This window comes from Eutrema salsugineum, unplaced genomic scaffold (genome assembly GCF_000478725.1).
Source record: "Eutrema salsugineum unplaced genomic scaffold, Eutsalg1_0 scaffold_17, whole genome shotgun sequence".
Lineage (NCBI taxonomy): Eukaryota > Viridiplantae > Streptophyta > Magnoliopsida > Brassicales > Brassicaceae > Eutrema > Eutrema salsugineum.
The window spans coordinates 4,264,905-4,277,627 of record NW_006256852.1 but is presented as its reverse complement, the minus strand read 5'-3'; the positions used below and the strand labels follow the sequence as shown (position 1 = coordinate 4,277,627).

At 38.8% G+C, this 12,723-nt stretch overlaps 1 non-coding gene across 1 annotated transcript; it reads left to right on the top strand.

Annotated features, from left to right (window-relative positions):
- The first annotated feature begins 10,851 nt into the window (after window positions 1-10,851).
- On the top strand, window positions 10,852-10,960 carry LOC112087641. The gene has a single exon (XR_002900187.1). It is a non-coding gene; the product is annotated as a small nucleolar RNA R71 (small nucleolar RNA).
- Window positions 10,961-12,723: the final 1,763 nt, after the last annotated feature.

Sequence of the window (12,723 nt, the reverse complement as noted above, 5' to 3'; positions counted from 1 at the left end):
TTTAATAATTGCAGATTTGGGTAGCACTCTTACTCAAAACCAAGGTTCATTACTATCTGTTAGATTTGCAAATTCTAACTACTGCATTCCAAGTTCCAGTCATAGTCAACAAACTAAATCTACTACAAGTTTATTGACATTGTCTGATTCTGATTCATCAGGTATGTCAATATTAAATATGACCTCTACGTATTATGGAAATAATAGAAGATTACTATTGCTCTTTACAATTACACATTTTTTGAGATATCATGATCTTTATTAATTAAACTGGTGTAATAATAGATGATGGTGATGACTATTGGGATTGCACAAGCATTGAAGGAGATGATAAGACGTCCGATTCTGATAATGTTGAGCATGATAATACAGAAAGCTTACGACTTCAGCTATACACAAAAAAACTAGCTAATTGTTTTCAACAATTGTTTAGTGATTTACCAACAACGAACCAAGCAACTACTATATCTTCGGGGGGTGCACCCACAACAGAAGAAGGTATTTATATTTATTTCCCACTACATAATATTTGTTCCAAAATCTGAAACGTTGTGTCAATATAAGATTATCTAACGTTTTGTTTTGAATATTTTTCATTGCTAAATGTTCCTGAAGACTACAGGGATGACGGAGATCTATCACATGAATGTTCAAAATGTAAAGCTCTATTTTGGTATAATGAGAGAGTTGAAAAGGGCAAGAGGAACAAAATTCCAGTTTTCACCCTGTGTTGCTTGCGAGGGAAGGTACAGCTTCCAGTGCTAAAGGAACCACCCGAATTCCTACAGTATTTACTCACCCACGATGATGATATCAGCAAACATTATCAGGTTAATATTAGTCCAATAAACATGATGTTTTCATTTACATCACTTGGAGGAAAGATTGACAATTCAATCAACCAAGGTCGTGGTCCAAAAATCTTTAAACTACACGGTGAGAACTACCATATGATCGGTAGTATGAAGCCAAAAGCAAACAGTGAAGCTAAGTTCTCACAGTTGTATATTCATGATACTGACAACGAGATTCAGAATAGAAGGTCGGCAATAAGGTAAAACGGTTGACTTTTTTGTTATGTAAGTACACATATATATATTGTATTTACGAATCATTTTTTTTTTTTGACAAAGCAGTGGTAGTGGCGGTAAATGTGACATAAGGGCTGATTTGGTTGAGTCTATAATGAATATGTTGCGGCAAAGTAACGTTCATGTGGGTACATTCAGGAGTGTTAAGGACAGGTTTAATGACGAAGATCAGACAGAAGAAGTACGTCTGGTTCTAATCCACAATCGGCTCAAAGATGGCCGCATTTACAACCTACCCACCGCTTCAGAAGTGGCTGCTTTGGTAGTTGGCGATTTTCAGCATAATATGGATAAACGTGATAAAGGAGTCAGGGAAACTCAAAAGGATTGATGAGCTACATCCTTGCTATCTACCGCTCCAATACCCACTTCTGTTTCCTTATGGAGAAGATGGTTTTCGGTTAGGCATCAAAACCGGATATGTAGGAGTGAAAAAAAAGAAAAAGGAAAATATTACAATGAGGGAATTCTTTGCCTATCGCCTTCAGATCCGGACTATGGGTTCTCAGGTCATTCTCCTTTCAAGACGTTTATTCAGCAGTTTGTAGTAGATGCTTATACAATGATCGAGTCGCATCGTCTTCGGTACATCAGAAAAAATCAGTCAAATTTGAGGTCTCAGAACTATAGTAAGTTTTTGGAAGCTGCAAATGATGGGGATGATACTCAGACAATTGATGGTCAAAAGATTTTTATCCCAGCTTCTTTCACCGGTGGACCGAGATATATGCATCAAATGTACTTGGATGCGATGAGTATTTGCAAATACTATAGGTTTCCAGATCTCTTTATTACCTTCACATGCAACCCAAAATGGCCGGAGCTAACAAGATATCTCCAGAAATATAATCTCAGGCCAGAGGCCAGACCAGATTTGACTTGCAGACTTTTCAAGGTTAAGCTTGATTGCTTGATGAATGACATTACCAAAAATCAGCTGTTTGGGAAGACAGTATCTGGTAAGCGATTCTTCATTTCGTTGACGTTTCTTCATTTTTTAAATTTCGTTGTTTGGGAAGACAGTAACTGATATATTTGGGAAGACAGTATCTGATATATTTCGTTGTACTTTGTTTCTTCGTTTCGTTGACGTATCATTTCGTTGGTTATTTATATTTTTTCTCTTCAGCATGGTTATTTATATTTATATTTATATATTATATTTGCTCTTTATCACTATGATTCCCTTTATGTTATTACTACATTTATTTAATAATTCAGTCTAACTAAGTTTATATTACATATGTCAGCAATATACACCATTGAGTTCCAGAAAAGAAGATTTCGACATGCTCACATTCTGCTGTTCATGGATTCTAAATGCAAGTTTCCAACTTCTGAGGATATTGATGGCATCATTTCGGCTGAAATACCTGATAAAGATAAAGAGCCAAAATTGTATGAAGTTGTGAAGGATTGTATGATTCATGGCCCATGTGGTGGAGCTAACAAAGATTCACCGTGTATGCAAGATGGAAAATGTAGCAAGTTTTTTCCACGAAAGTATGTTGAGTGATGCGAGCAAAAGCGGGGTTTGTTTGTTTTTCGTTTTACTAAGCTTCAGGTTTTAAATTTATAAAACCTAAATGTCTGCAAGTGCACAGATGTGCGCTGTAGTACTTAGGGTATCGATCCACAGAGACTTAGTTGTTTCAGTACGAATTCACTGCAACGCTTAAATCAGATTAAAACTAAAAAGGTTTTGGTTTTGGTTTTGGTTGTCACTAAATCTAAACTAGAAAGCAAAGAAAACAAAAGCAATTGAAGGCAATTAAAACAAGTAAAAAACGATTAAACTAAGGCTAATGAAAGCAGGTAATAAGCGAATAAATCAAAAACAAATTGAAAGCAGGAAAAATCGAATAAGAAGCAAAGGTTGTAAGCAATTAAAGACAAACGTTGGGGCTCAAGGGGAATTCGCAGGGGTTCATGGACTAAGCTATGTCGATTTTAAACAAGTGATAAAGGTAATCAACTACGTATGTTCTAGAACTCGAGGCACGGAAGTATGAATAGGCTACTTTCGCAGCACTAAACAACTATCTCTCGCAACCCTAATCAGTAGGTTTCCACTCTGATTCTGGAAGGGAGAAGATGCAATAGCAGAACAAGACTCATCAACATTCACAACTCAACTATAGGTAGGTTTCCACTCCTATAGAAGAATTTCTCATTTCACCCTAGTTCAGACAATCAATGAAAGCTTTCGCAACATATCATATCAGATCGGCTTCTAAGTGGTCAGCAAAGAATCACGCAGTAAGATTAAAGGCAAACGAAGAACATCTAGAAGATTAATAATCCTAAATCTATCGATTCATAAGCAAAGACACATGAAATTCCCTTTGAAAAATCCCTTTAAACCCAACTGGGTAACTACTCAAACATATTGTAACAAAGCATCATAAACGAAATTGAAAGTGCAGGAAACTACAGAAAAGAAGGAAGAAGAACGAAGGACGGAGAAGCAGATGGAGGCGCGATGTCTTCCTCCAGCGGCGGCTCCTTCTTCTGATGCGGCGGCCTCCTCTAGGGTTCCAGCCGAAATCCCTCTCTCTCTCTCTCTCTCTAAGTTGTCTAAGTTTCGGTGTCTATTGGTCTCTGCCTCTTTAGAATGACCTAAATGGGGTATTTATAGCTTCTGGGGTGGTTCTGGACACTTAGGGCTTCAAAAATAACGAAAGAAATTGATCTGGGCTTTAAGTCTTCGGGAAAGTGAACGACCAAAGTCCGCGGTCGCGGTGGCTCTACCCGTGGGAAAATGGGTGTTTGCCGCGGTCCCGGCACTTGCTCTCTTCCGGAACTGCATTTTCTGTCATTCTTGCATCGGGAGTATCTGAAGATCTAACCGTTGGATTGTCTCCAAACCAAGTGCATTATAGAGCTGGTTGGATCCTCTATGTTGTCTAAAATTTTGGGGGTGATCAGACGGTGAGAAGGTCTTCATCGCTTGTCATACTTCTGACGGTCTGCATTTATCCAAAATTGCTCATTTGTTCCAAATTGCATATCTTTTGCCCAAGTTTCCTGTAAAGTCTTTTGAAACTCTAAAACATTGAAAACACTTTAAAAACATTGAAAACAGAGTTAAAACACCTGCATAAGATACAATTATGATCTATAAAAGTGGTCAAAATACGGTGTTATCAACTCCCCTAGACTTACCTTTTTGTTTGTCCTCAAACAAATCTAAGTCAGGAAAGAAATTTTTGAAAATCGCAGGAACTAAAAAATATCTCAGTGACCGTCCTTCTAAACCATAACTTATCGTGAAACATCTATTTGGATCTAGTCTAGAAAATTCTCACCAAAATACAAGCAAACTAGTCCGTTAATCCGTCATGCGAAAATCTACACACTTAGATCTGACTTCCATTCAACTAGCTCTTAACATTCATTAGAAATCTCAGTGGTTCTCATCAAAGAAAGTCTAGGCAAGGCAATCTAGGCTAGGTGTAAAAAGGGTTATTCTAGGGGTAAGGCTTAAAGTGTTTGCGGGTTACCTGAAGATCTGGAGAATGCAAGATATTATGCAAAACCGCAAGAGAGAGTGAAGCTGTTGGTATCCACAGTTTTCAGTCACTTTCTTGTTGCCATAGATTACTGGCCTTCTTCCTCAGGTTCTCTCCTAACTACCCCAGACATAGATTTTTGTAAATCTTTCAAAAACATAGCTCTAGAAACGCTTAGTAGATTCTTCTTGCTCCACAAATTTCGACAATCTAGGACTCATTAGGCTTTTTGTTTCCCTCTCTCTTTTCAATTTTTTTTTTTTTTTTTGAAAGAGAGGGAACACCTTTAGATATAGAGTCTTAGAGAGCACGAAATTACCAGTTAAGATTTGTCTTGTAAAGCTTCTTGATGTTTCTGATACTCTTCCTTCCCAATTCCATTCAGTCTCCTTTGTGAGTGACTAAAAACTGCGTCGCTCCTCTTCTCTCCGACGTTTTTGCACATATCTGCTGATATAAACTAAAGAGAGAATGCACGAGGATTGAAAACAAGGGTTTTGGGTTTAGGGTATGGTACCAGATAAAAATAAACTGGTCATCAAGGACGACAAAGAGTGGTAAAAGTGAGGGTAAAAGACGTCCTAGATGTGTATGTCGATGCCTGCCTAAAATCAATGATGAGAAAATTAAATGTCAATATTAAGGTCAAATAAAATGAGCTAGTATATCCCGTCAGAAAGAATCTTCATGAATAGAAGTCATCTGGTGGGATTTCGTAAAGCAAGTACTTAGCTACCGCCTAGTCTAGGCCTAAATCACAAAAGAGCAAAAAACGAGGAAATAGCGTAGAAGCACACTGGTCTAATTCATCATAGTAATGTTTATTGTGTTCCTGGTTTGAAAACTTTTTGAAAAACATTTTTGAAAACGATTTTTGAAAAATTTTATGAAAAACTTTTTGAAAATTTTTTTGTCCAAAACAAACTCAAAACAAATAAAATTTCATTAGTAACGGATGAACATCCTCCCCCAGACTTATTTCACACTGCCCTCAGTGTGATAAATCTTGGAAAGAATGGTAAAGAAAATAGAAAAGTTGAAATGCTTAAGTGAACTTATCGTGTTGGAGAGTGCTGCTCGTCTTTTGTGTTTGTTCTTCCTTAGTATAAATCTGAAATTAAATGAAACAGAAACAAAGCAATGGAAATAGAAAATAAAGGTCAAAGGGAAATAGATAAAATACCAAGTGGGTTGCCTCCCACTAAGCGCTTGTTTCAAGTCATTAGCTTGACATTGTTGCTCGATTAGACTTAACCGGGGTCGTGACACTCCTTGATCTCATCATTGGCCGATGATGGATCAATTAAAAACATCACTTCTCTTTCGTCTTCTCTACTTCAGCCAGATATGGCTTTACACGCTCACTACAACAAATTTGGGTAATGATAGCACAATATTATAGCACAGTTTAGGCTGTCCATTCACTGTAAATGAGTTTCCGGTTCTGTCCCATAGGACAATGGCTCCGTATGGTTTGACTTCCTTTATCGTGATGGGTCCTGACCATCTTGAATGTAGTTTTCCTGGAAAAAGCTTAAGACGAGAATTGAAAAGAAGTACCTTATCGTTAGGAGCAAAAGTATGAATAATCTTCTTATCATGATATGCTTTAGTCTTCTCCTTGTAGATCTTCAAGTTTTCGTAAGCATTGTGTCGGATTTCTTCTAACTTGTGCAGTTGAAGTAGTCTTCTTTCTCCAGCCGTTTTCAGATTCATGTTCATCTTCTTGATAGCCCATTGCACCTTATACTCGAGTTCTACTGGAAGGTGAAATGCTTTTCCATAAACTAGATTGAATGGTGTTGTTCCTAATGGTGTCTTGAATGCTGTTCGATATGCCCATAGTGCATCGTCAAGCTTGGTAGACCAATCCTTGCGATGAACTGCAGTAGTTTTCTGCAAAATCGACTTGATTTCTCTGTTTGAGATTTCTACTTGACCGCTGGTTTGGGGATGGTATGGAGAAGCAACTTTATGTGTAACTCCATTCTTTCTAAGAAGATTCTCGAAAACTCTGTTGATGAAGTGCGATCCTCCGTCGCTTATCACAATTCTAGGAACTCCAAAACGCGGGAATATAACAGATTTAAACAGCTTCATGACAACTTTTGCATCATTGGTGGGACTTGCGACTGCTTCAATCCACTTAGAGACGTAGTCTACTGCTACTAAGATGTATTGGTTTCCAAAAGAAGTAGGAAAGGGTCCCATAAAATCTATTCCCCAGACATCGAAAATTTCGACTTCGAGAATAAAATTTCGAGGCATCTCATTCCTTTTGCTTATGTTGCCCATCCTTTGGCATTTATCGCATCGCGATATATAAGCTTGAGTATCTTTGAACAAAGTAGGCCACCAGAAACCTGCTTGTAAGATTTTTGAAGCAGTTTTGAAAGTTGCAAAGTGTCCTGCCTAAGACGAGATATGGCATCCGAATAAAATTCCTTCCATCTCTTCTTCAGCCACGCATCTTCGGAATAACCCATCAGCACATCTCTTATAGAGATAGGGTTCATCCCAAAAATAATGTCTTACATCTTTCAGAAATTTTTTCTTCCTATACCCAAAAAATTGCGGGGGCTCTACATCAGCTGCTAGGTAATTCGCTATGTGCCTAAACCATGGGGTGTTGAACGCATCTGCTCGTCGCATTAGAGGACGTGGTGGTGCGGTATTGGCATTGGGGGTAGTATCTATTGCATAGATGTTTTCTTCAGGCAAACTGTCATTTAAAGGCAATCTTTCTTCAACTCGAATTCGTGAAAGATGGTCTGCAACTCCATTATCTGCTCCTTTCCGATCTCGAATTTCGATATCGAATTCTTGCAGTAGGAGGATCCATCTTATCAACCAAGGTTTAGCGTCTTTCTTAGACATTAAATACTTGATTGCAGAATGATCAACTATGACCTTAGATCCTATGAGATAAGAACGAAATTTCTCAAATGCAAATACGACAGCTAGAAGTTCTTTCTCTGTTGTAGCATAATTGCATTGAGCTTCGTCTAGAGTTCTGCATGCGTAGTAGATTACGTGCAGTTTCTTATCTTTTCGTTGGCCAAGCACTGCTCCGACTGCATAGTCACTTGCATCGCACATGATTTCGAATGGGAGTTCCCAATCAGGTGCTTGCACGACAGGGGCGGAGACAAGAGCTTGTTTGATCTTATGAAATGCGGCTAAGCACTCATCATCGAACTCGAAGTTCGTTTTCTTGCAAAGCAAACGCGTAAGAGGTCTAGCTATTTGAGAAAAATCTTTTATGAAGCGCCTATAGAATCCTGCGTGTCCTAAGAAACTACGAATTCCTTTTACGTTTGTGGGTGGTTGTAGGCTGGTCATGACCTCGATTTTAGCTTTGTCAAATTCAATACCTTTTCCGGAAATTCTATGCCCAAGCACGATTCCGTCTTGTACCATGAAGTGACATTTTTCCCAATTTAATACTAAGTGCTTTATCTTCACATCTTTGCAGAACTTTACCAAGGTTGCCTAAGCATTTTTCAAAAGAAGATCCATAGACAGAGAAATCGTCCATGAACACTTCCATGACATCCTCAATAAAGTCTGTGAAGATCGACATCATGCACCGCTGGAAGGTAGCAGGTGCATTACACAATCCAAAAGGCATACGTCGGTAAGCAAACGTGCCATATGGACAAGTGAATGTCGTTTTTTCTTGATCCTCCGGGCGAATAGGAATTTGGAAAAATCTGGAGTATCCATCAAGGAAGCAATAGTAAGGGTGATTAGCTAATCTTTCTAGCATTTGATCTATGAAGGGAAGTGGGAAATGATCTTTCCTAGTTGCTGCATTCAGTTTCCGGTAATCGATACACATACGATGTCCAGTTACTGTTCTTGTAGCGATCATTTCATCTTTATCATTTTTAATGACAGTGACTCCTCTTTTCTTTGGGACAACGTGAACTGGGCTAACCCAAGTGCTATCTGAGATAGGAAAGATTATTGCAGCTTCTAAAAGCTTCATAATCTCCTTCTTGACAACATCCATGAGATTAGGGTTCAGTCTCCTTTGACTTTCGATTGAGTTTTTAGCATTATCCTCTAGATTTATCTTGTGCATACAAAGATCTGGAGAGATTCCAGGTATGTCATCAAGTGAATATCCTAAGGCTTTTCTATGCTTTCTCAGCTCAGTCAACAGCATTGTGGTTTCTTCTTCCGTCAAACCAGAGTTTATAATGACAGGATAGGTTGAATTTGGTCCAAGGAAAGCGTACTTAAGTCCGACGGGAAGAGGTTTAAGCTCAACTTTAGGGGCTTTAAGCTCGCTCCAAGGATCATTAATTGCTGCAGCAGTGTCTTTAGGAGGTGTAGGAATGTTTGTTTGGTCCTTAAGATCTAGATAGTGTAGAGGTTTCTTATAAGTTTCGGACTTATCAAGCATACGTGCGCATTCACTCGAAATTCCTTCAAGGAAATTGCGTTCATCTTTTGCGGGTGAAAGCGTGACACTTAAAGGGTCATCTAGAAGCAGATCTTCATAGACTTCCTCAATAATTCCGTCTAACTCATCAACCCAACAAATTTTTCCATCCAAAGTTGGTTTATCGAAACTTTTGTTCATGTCAAACTGCATAACTGAACCGGCTAGATGAAGGTCGATTTTTCCTTCAGGAACATTGATTATGGCTCCGGCTGTAGATAAGAATGGTCTTCCAAGAATAAGTGGATCCTTAGGTTCTTTTTCTAGTTCTAGAACTACGAAATCAGTTGGTATGGAACATTTTTTGATTTCGACGGGAACATCTACTAAGATACCTACTGGTTGTCTAACAGAACGATCAGCTAATACTAAAGAAATTTTAGTGGGCTTGAAAGTGTGATGTCCTAAACGTTTTGCTACAGAAAGAGGCATCATGTTTATGCTTGATCCTAAATCACAGAGAGCACGCTCAAAAGCTACATCATTGATGGTGCATGAAAGTACAAAGCTTCCAGGATCGTTTTTCTTTTCAGGGATTCAGCTTTGCAGGATAGAACTACATTCATGGGTTATCATCATAACGCCTTCTTCAAGAGTTAAAGAATTTGTTAGAATACCCTTCATGTATTTTCTTAAAGCAGGAATCATAGCACAAGCTTCTACGAAAGGTAATCTCACATTTAATTGATCGATTAACTCTTTCAGCTTAGCTTTTTCTTTCTCTTTCTTAGGGGCTTTTAAAGCTCTAGGATATGGAGGTTTAGGTTTATAGACACTAGTTGGTGGAGGTGGAATCGGGTCTTCTCCAAGGATTTCCCGGGATGTATTTTCTCTTACTCCTTCTCCATCCTTTTCTCCTACCACTTCTTTTTCAACATCTTAATTCGTGATTCTTTCTTTTTCTTTCTCCTTCTCTTTACCCTTTTCCTCAACTTCGGGATCTTTAGGAAATTCAGGCTCTTTGTAAGCTAATCCACTCCTAAGTGTGATAGCTTTCACATGATCGGAGGGATCTGCTTCACTTGAGCTTTCGAAAGAATTTTCACTTGGTTCCTCCTCAGGTCTATCTAATTTTTTAGAATTGGTTTTGACCATTATGCTAAGGAGGGTATCTAAATCCTTCTGCATCCCTTTTAGTTCAGATCTAAGATCACTAATCTCTTGAGACATAGATTTTTCAAGCTCTAAATTCTTTTTGTTTAGGTTTTCAGTTTCAGAAGAGGGAAAACTAGGATATGAAACAGGATTAGATTGAATAGCCGAGATTTGTTTGGAAGGTGGTGTCCAACCAGGCTCGAAAGACATTTTCCCGCGGTCAGGTGGCTCACGACCGCGGTGAATCATGTCTTGGCTGCGGTCAGAACAGCTACGATCGCGGTGAAACCTTGCTTGGCCGCGGTCCGGATGAATGGACCCGCGGTGATCAGAAACGAATGGAAAATCTTGAATTTGATAAACCTCTGCAGTGTTCACCATCCCTTGACCATAAGAATCCATTGGGTTGTCCCAACCATCAAAGTTACACGTATTGTGTACCCTATTTCGTTGTTGCAATCCAAGATGACTAATTATGTGACGGAGACACTTTATAACTTCCGAGATTTCTTCTTTCTTCTCAGGAAGTGCAGAATTACCAAAGGTTAGTTGATTTCGGATGCTGTTTCCTAAATTTTTAATGAAAACATGAGCATCTTCTACAGATCTAGTTGTGAAATCTCCATTACTTGCTATATCAAAAGAGTGTCGCAACCCTGGAGTTATACCGCGATAGAAGATATCCAGCAGGTATTCCTCGGCATATCCATGGTGTGGACAATCTCTTTGGTATTCCCTAAATCTTTCCCAAGTTTCTAAAAGATCTTCATCTTCTTTTTTGTTTAAAAGTTCTTATCTTCTTTCTTAAGAGATTTGAACGATTTCTAGTGTAAAAACGATTTAGGAAAGCAGTTTTACACGCTGCCCACGTTTTTAGTGAAGCAGGTGTCAAAGATTTTAGCCATTTGCTGGCCTTATCTCTAAGAGAGAATGGGAAAAGACTACACTTGTGGTAATCCCCATTTGCTGTAATGGTTGCACATAATTCTTCGAACGTCTCGATATGGTCTATCGGGTTTTCGAATGAATAACCAGAGAATTGATTTTGTTGAACTAAATGGATATGGGGTACCTTAATTTCGGTTTTGCCATCCTTTGGTAAGGCTGGTTGAATAGCTCTTCGATCTCCCATGAACTTTTCGAGTGAATCGAAACTTCCAATCAGTTCTTCATCATCTTTGTGTTTGACCGATCCGATTAGCTCATTGTCACCATAAATCGGTTCTTCAAACTCATCATCAGTCAGGTCATCATCGCTTGGATCACCATCCACACGATTTGGTGGATCACCAAGAGTTCCGGGAACATGTTCCCGGTCTCTCATTGCAGAGAAACCTGAAAAATTCAAAACAAAAAGTAAAAGTAAACAAGTGTTCTAATGGATTTAAGCTGGGATTCGCAACGAAACAAATCAAAGTCCCCGACAACGGCTCCAAAAATTTGATGCGAGCAAAAGCGGGGTTTGTTTGTTTTTCGTTTTACTAAGCTTCAGGTTTTAAATTTATAACCCCTAAATGTCTGCAAGTGCACAGATGTGCGCTGTAGTACTTAGGGTATCGATCCACAGAGACTTAGTTGTTTCAGTACGAATTCACTGCAACGCTTAAATCAGATTAGAACTAAAAATGTTTTGGTTTTGGTTTTGGTTGTCACTAAATCTAAACTAGAAAGCAAAGAAAACAAAAGCAATTGAAGGCAATTAAAACAAGTAAAAAGCGATTAAACTAAGGCTAATGAAAGCAGGTAATAAGCGAATAAATCAAAGACAAATTGAAAGCAGGAAAAATCGAATAAGAAGCAAAGGTTGTAAGCAATTAAAGACAAACGTTGGGGCTCAAGGGGAATTCGCAGGGTTTCATGGACTAAGCTATGTCGATTTTAAACAAGTGATAAAGGTAATCAACTACGTATGTTCTAGAACTCGAGGCACGGAAGTATGAATAGCCTACTTTCGCAGCACTAAACAACTATCTCTCGCAACCCTAATCAGTAGGTTTCCACTCTGATTCTGGAAGGGAGAAGATGCAATAGCAGAACAAGACTCATCAACATTCACAACTCAACTATAGGTAGGTTTCCACTCCTATAGAAGAATTTCTCATTTCACCCTAGTTCAGACAATCAATGAAAGCTTTCGCAACATATCATATCAGATCGGCTTCTAAGTGGTCAGCAAAGAATCACGCAGTAAGATTAAAGGCAAACGAAGAACATCTAGAAGATTAATAATCCTAAATCTATCGATTCATAAGCAAAGACACATGAAATTCCCTTTGAAAAATCCCTTTAAACCCAACTGGGTAACTACTCAAACATATTGTAACAAAGCATCATAAACGAAATTGAAAGTGCAGGAAACTACAGAAAAGAAGGAAGAAGAACGAAGGACGGAGAAGCAGATGGAGGCGCGATGTCTTCCTCCAGCGGCGGCTCCTTCTTCTGATGCGGCGGCCTCCTCTAGGGTTCCAGCCGAAATCCCTCTCTCTCTCTCTCTCTCTCTAAGTTGTCTAAGTTTCGGTGTCTATTGGTCTCTGCCTCTTTAGAATGACCTAAATGGGGTATTTATAGCTTCTGG